The sequence below is a fragment of the Rhipicephalus sanguineus genome, chromosome 2 (assembly GCF_013339695.2).
Source record: "Rhipicephalus sanguineus isolate Rsan-2018 chromosome 2, BIME_Rsan_1.4, whole genome shotgun sequence".
NCBI lineage: Eukaryota > Metazoa > Arthropoda > Arachnida > Ixodida > Ixodidae > Rhipicephalus > Rhipicephalus sanguineus.
The window spans coordinates 218,712,647-218,718,646 of NC_051177.1; positions in this window are offsets into that span (position 1 = coordinate 218,712,647).

Here is a 6,000-nt window from a genome sequence, read left to right on the forward strand (position 1 = left end):
CGGCGAGGGCTAAAGCATTGGTAGCTTCCACAATTTCTTTGGTGTAGGCGACCGTCGTGCCTTTGTTCACGTGCTGAAGGTTGGGAGCACCACTGTCGCTTTCCCTCCTCGTAACTCGGCTACTCCTCTTGCGACGCAAATCTCGCGGTTAATCAACTTGTGCTGGTCGCCTGCACCGAAGCCTTCCATGTCTGGTGATTTCGGAGTGCTGACGGAAATGATGACGCTGGAGCGAGGGGGAATGGTGACCTGGTCTTCCAGCACATTCAAGGCGTGCTTTCCTGGCGGAGTGTGCGGCAGTAGTGCTTTTTCTGTGGATAGTGTTATCGACTTAAATCTCAGGTCGATGACGGCACCATGAAGGCTTAAGAAGTCCATGCAGAGGATGAGATGTCTCGAGCAACGCTGCAGGGCTACGAAGTTCGCGGGATAAATCCGGTTGGTAATGGTGAGTCGTGCTGTGCAGACTCCCTACGGCGTTACTAGATGACCTCCAGCTGTCCGGATTTCGAGGCCATCTCAGGCTGTCCTAACTTTCTTCAGCTTCGTGGCGAACGGTCCACTGGTGACAGAATAGTCGGCTCCTGTGTCGACGAGAGCTGTGACGCTGTGGCCACCGATAAGAACGTCGAGGTCGCTAGTTCGTAGTCTCGCGTTGCAGTTAGGTCGTGGCGTCGGGTCACGGCTACGTCGGTTTCTTCCGCTGCTTCCCCATTGCGTCGTCAGGTGTTCTTCTGGCCGCGAATTTCGACGTCAGGACTTCGTTCGGCTTACGGCGTATTATGCGGCCGCGACGACGTCGCGGCGGCGTCGTCGTCGGGGGCGGAGGATCTTTGGCATTTCATCGTACAGCAACCGCACCTCCATCAGTTGCTGCCCTTAGTTTTCCGGATACGGGCTAGGTGACCGGCCCCGAGTTTGGCTAGTGCATGGTCGGCGTTGGGGAGAGACATAGCGGCCTGGCAACGGTGAACGGGAAGGTTGTCGGGGTGTCCACTGCGCTCCTGCGAGGCAGTCGGCTATGTCGCGTGGTCGTTCATCCCGCTGTGAGCGCGGCGCGTCAATGGCGAACCCACGCAGTCCCATCTCTCGGCACTGGCAGCGGCGGTGGGTGTGGCCAGCACCTTCGCGATGGTAGCAGAGTGGGCGGTGGTCAGGGGCGCGCCAAACATCCGTCTGCCTCGGCGTCTATCGCTGGCCGGCTGGCGGGCGGTATGACGTCGGTGATGGCGGCGGTAGTGCCTGGCGGCGGAACTGCTGGGTCCGCGCGGCGTCTTTAAGTGGGCGAGGAGGGGGGGGGGGGCGTTGCGTCGGCAGCAGCAGCATAGCTCAATGCTTGCAGCTGCGGCTGCGCTGACTGGGGGGTGCCCAGAGACTGTTGAATTTCTTATGTGACGATGTGTGCGATCGAGGGAACTTGAGGCTGGCACGGCGGGAACATTCGATGAAGTTCTTCGCGCACGACGGCCCTTATGGTCTTGCGCAGATCGTGGGAGGCGATGGCTTGAAGCGCTGCAGTGTCTCGGATCAAGCGGCGGTTGCACTGGCGGGTTCGCATTTGCAGCGTCTTCTCGATGGTGGTTGCTTCTGAGACGAATTCTTGAATGCTGCTTGGTGGGTTCCGCATAAGTCTCGCGAATACCTCCTGCTTGACGCCTCGTATAAGTAAGCGAACTTTCTTGTTCTCGGACATGGCAGGGTCAGCGTGGCGAAACAGTCGGGTCGTTTCCTCTGCGAAGATGCCCACGCTTTCGTTTCGAAGTTGGACCCATGTTACCAGCAAGGCTGCGGCCCTGTCCTTTCGTACGACGCTCGCGAACGTCTCCAGGAAAGCACTGCGAAAGACGTTCTTGTTCGAAGGGTGGACTCCCGATTCTCGAACCAGGTCCTTGTTGCGTCTTCCAGGTAAAAGTAGACGTGGCGCAGCTTGTCCTCGGAGTCCCAGTTGTTAAATGTTGAGGCCCTTTCTAACGTCTCGAGCCAGGTTTCGGTGTCATCATTTGGCAATCCATAGAAGGTCGGCGGCTCTCTGGGTGGCTGCATCACAATCCCTCCAGGGGACACGGTGGCCGTCATCGTACCTGTCGTCCTCGTCGCGGTCGTGGTCTTGTCGGGTAGGGGTCCGTACACTGGTGGGAGACCTTGCTGCCTGCGGCTGGCCCGCTGGTTGGCGTCGATGTCTCCTTGACGGTGTGGGCTTGGCTCACGGCTGGAGGGGGGTATTCGGTACATGGACCGGGAAGCTCCTCCACCAGATGTCACGGGGTCGTGACCTCAACGAAGGCAGCAGTCGGCGTGTCGAAGATGAAACTCTTTATTTGGCTTGTAGAGAAGCATTGGACCGTTGTAATGGGCCGTCCTCTTCAGCGCCTTCTAGTGGGTCGCCCTCTTCGCCTCTTCTCGGAGAGCGCGCCTCTCGTGCTCGTGCTCGTGAGAGTCTGCGCTCCGTCGTGACTGTCGTGCATCGTCGCCGTCAATCCAGCCGTCAATAAATGCCTTTACAAAGTGGCGGATAGTGCTGTACCGTCACCACAACTTCGGTCTCCATTCGATGCCCCTAGGAGCTCCGTTCCCGTACCGTGCCATCTACCATGCCGCAAGACGCCGCTCTGCAAACGCCGCCTCCTGCCCCGACCGCTTGTCCCGGTGTCCCCCGTATTCGCGACCCTCCTGTTTTCACCGGCGATTTACGAACGGGTGAGTGTTCCCAATAAATGGGACGAAGCAGGCAAGCTGACCAACTTGGTTTTCTACCTCGCGGGTGTGGCAGGCATGTGGTACAACAACCATGCATCCGATTTCCCGACGTGGTCCGATTTCAAGACCGCCATCGTCAACGTGTTTGGCCGCCCTGCCGTTCGTAAGCTTGAAGCCGAACAGCGCTTACGTGAACGAGCTCAGCAGGCAGGGGAATCGTTCACGAGCTACATCGAAGACATCCTTGACCTGTGCAAGAAAGCCGACGCGAGCATGTCGGAGTCTCACAGAATCAGGAATGTTCTGAAAGGCATCGACGACGATGCCTTCACCATATTGCCGGCCAAAAACCCTGGCACAGTGGCAGAGGTCATTACCCTGTGCCAAAGCTACGAGGAGCTGCGCCGGCAGCGCTTGATGACCCGCCGACCGCCATCACGCGATGCTGATCTCGCAGGCTTGTCGGCAATTCCTGACCACTCCACCTTGCTCGCCGAAATCAAGTCGTTCGTGCGTGAGGAAACTGCCCGCCAGGTCTCTCTGCTGGCTTTCACTCCACCGCAGCATGTTTACCAGCCGCCAACTACACTTCTGCCTCCTCTCCGCCGAGCGATTCAGCAAGAAATCGCGGAGGTCATTCCCGAATACCACCAGCCGCCTCTAGTGCCCGCACCACTAAGCTACGCGCAAGCTGTAGCCAGGCCGGCCCCAGCGATTCCTGTGGCTGGCCCGCGGAGTTACGCCGAAGCCGTCGTCGGACCACCGGCCTTCGACGCGGCTGTGCCGCCTACATACGTCGACGTCGTCCCCAGGCCCCGACTGCTGCCCACAATGCACTCGTATCAGCAGCCGCCTCGTCCATGCCGTTCTGCGACATGGATGGGACCCGCGAACCGCTGGCGCACTTCCGACAACCGCCCCATTTGCTTTGCGTGCGGTTGCGACGGTCACGTCGCACGCTACTGCAATCGCGTGCAGCCGCCTCGGGTCGCATCAACCCTGACCAGCTCATCAAGCAACCCTTATTATGACCAAGCGCCGCCTATGTCACCGACGTCCCGCCCCACACCATCTACCCGCCGTTCACCGTCTCCTCGACGTCGCTCACTGTCGCCGATGCGGCCACGTCCGGGCTCACGCGACCAGGAAAACTGGTCGTCGGAGTCCACGAGGCAAGGGCTGCGACGCTATCGAACTGCGAAAGCCCTCAGCGAAGCCCCTCGAACGTGATTGACGTGTTTGTGGACAGTGTTCGCGCATCTGCCCTTATCGACACTGGAGCCGCCGTATCCGTTATGGACGCCAAGTTTAGCCGACTACTGCGAAAAGTGACGACGCCGCTTTCCGGGCTCTCCCTCCGTACAGCCAGCGCCCAAAGTATTCACCCAACAGCGGTGTGTACAGCTCGCGTCATTATTCAGGATGCTCTGTACGCCGTCGAATTGATCATAATTCCTGCCTGCTCTCACGACGTCATCCTAGGATGGGATTTTCTCTCCCGCCACGACGCCGTCATTCATTGCGCACCAGCCGAAATAGAGCTCTCACCATTCTCTGAATTGGCGCCGGCAGACAGTCCATCGGCTGCGGGCAAGGTACTTGTCAAAGACGACACCAAGGTGCCTGCAAACTCGTCGACGGCGGTGTCAGTGTACTGCGCCAGTCTCTCCGACACCGTTGCACTTCTCTCGCCATCTGACCGTGTTTGCACGAGGAAAGGCATGCTGGTGCCTTTCGCGACCGTGCAAGTCACTCAGGGCAGTACGTCAATTTTTGTTTATCAACCCATGTCCGTACAGTGTTATGTTGGTCCGAGGGGAATGTCTCGGCAGCGTGGAACCCCTCGAAGACGCACAAGTTATGGACGAACCAGATGAAATGCACTGCCGCAGTTCCAGTACGCTCGGCGCTGTTTCGACGTCTGGTTCATCACCCGCTGATGTCTTTGGTTCCTCCATTGCGGACGACCTTACACCGGTCCAGCTTTCCCAGCTTCTGGGCCTGTTGGACGAATTTCGCTCTTCTTTCGATGTCGCTCAAACTTCTCTCGGCCGCACTTCCGCCGTTACGCATCGCATCGACACTGGCGCCCAGCCGCCACTGCGGCAACGTCCATATCGCGTATCTCCCACAGAACGCCGTGTAATCAACGAGCAAGTCGACAACATGCTTCGACGAGATGTTATTCGACCTTCTAACAGCCCCTGGGCGTCTCCTGTCGTTCTTGTTGCGAAGAAGGACGGTTCTGTGCGGTTCTGTGTGGACTACCGACGACTCAACAAGATCACTCGTAAGGACGTGTATCCACTACCGCGAATAGACGACGCGTTTGACAGCCTGCAAGGAGCAGAATTCTTTTCATCTCTCGATTTACGCTCAGGGTACTGGCAAGTACCCATGGCTGATGACGCTCGACCGAAGACCGCCTTTGTCACGCCCGACGGTTTGTACGAATTCAACCTCATGCCGTTTGGGCTGTGTAATGCGCCCGCCACCTTTGAGCGCATGATGGATACCGTTCTGCGGAACCTGAAATGGCACACATGATTGTGCTACCTCAATGACGTCGTTGTTTTCGCTCCGGACTTCTCCACGCATCTTCAACGCCTGCGGCATGTTTTGACGCGTTTGAGCGACGCCGGTCTACAACTGAATCTAAAGAAGTGCCGATTTGCAGCACGGCAGCTGACAATACTCGGTTACGTCGTGTCCAAGGACGGTATTCTTCCCGATCCAGCCTAGCTTCGGGCCGTGACCGAGTTCCCCAATCCTACGTCCGTCAAAGAACTGCGCAGTTTCGTAGGACTGTGTTCCTACTTTCGGCGCTTCATTCGAAACTTCGCGACCGTCATATCGCCGCTGTCGAAGCTCCTCGGAAGTAACGGGTCCCTCAATTCATGGTCGTCAGAGTGCGACGACGCTTTCGCGAAGCTCCGTCGTCTGTTGACGTCACCTCCCATACTACGCCACTACGACCCTACGGCCCCTACAGAGGTACACACAGACGCCAGCGGTGTTGGCCTCGGTGCTGTCCTTGCGCAGTGCAAACCAGGGTTTCCTGAATATGTCGTGGCATATGCAAGTCGTACGCTCACCAAATCCGAGACCAATTACACCGTCACCGAAAAGGAATGCCTGGCGATCATCTGGGCCCTTACGAAGTTCCGACCTTATTTGTATGGTCGCCCATTTGATGTCATCACCGACCACCATGCACTCTGGTGGTTGTCATCATTGAAGGATCCATCAGGCCGCCTCGCCCGCTGGGCACTTCGCCTACAGGACTACGACATCCGCGTGCTG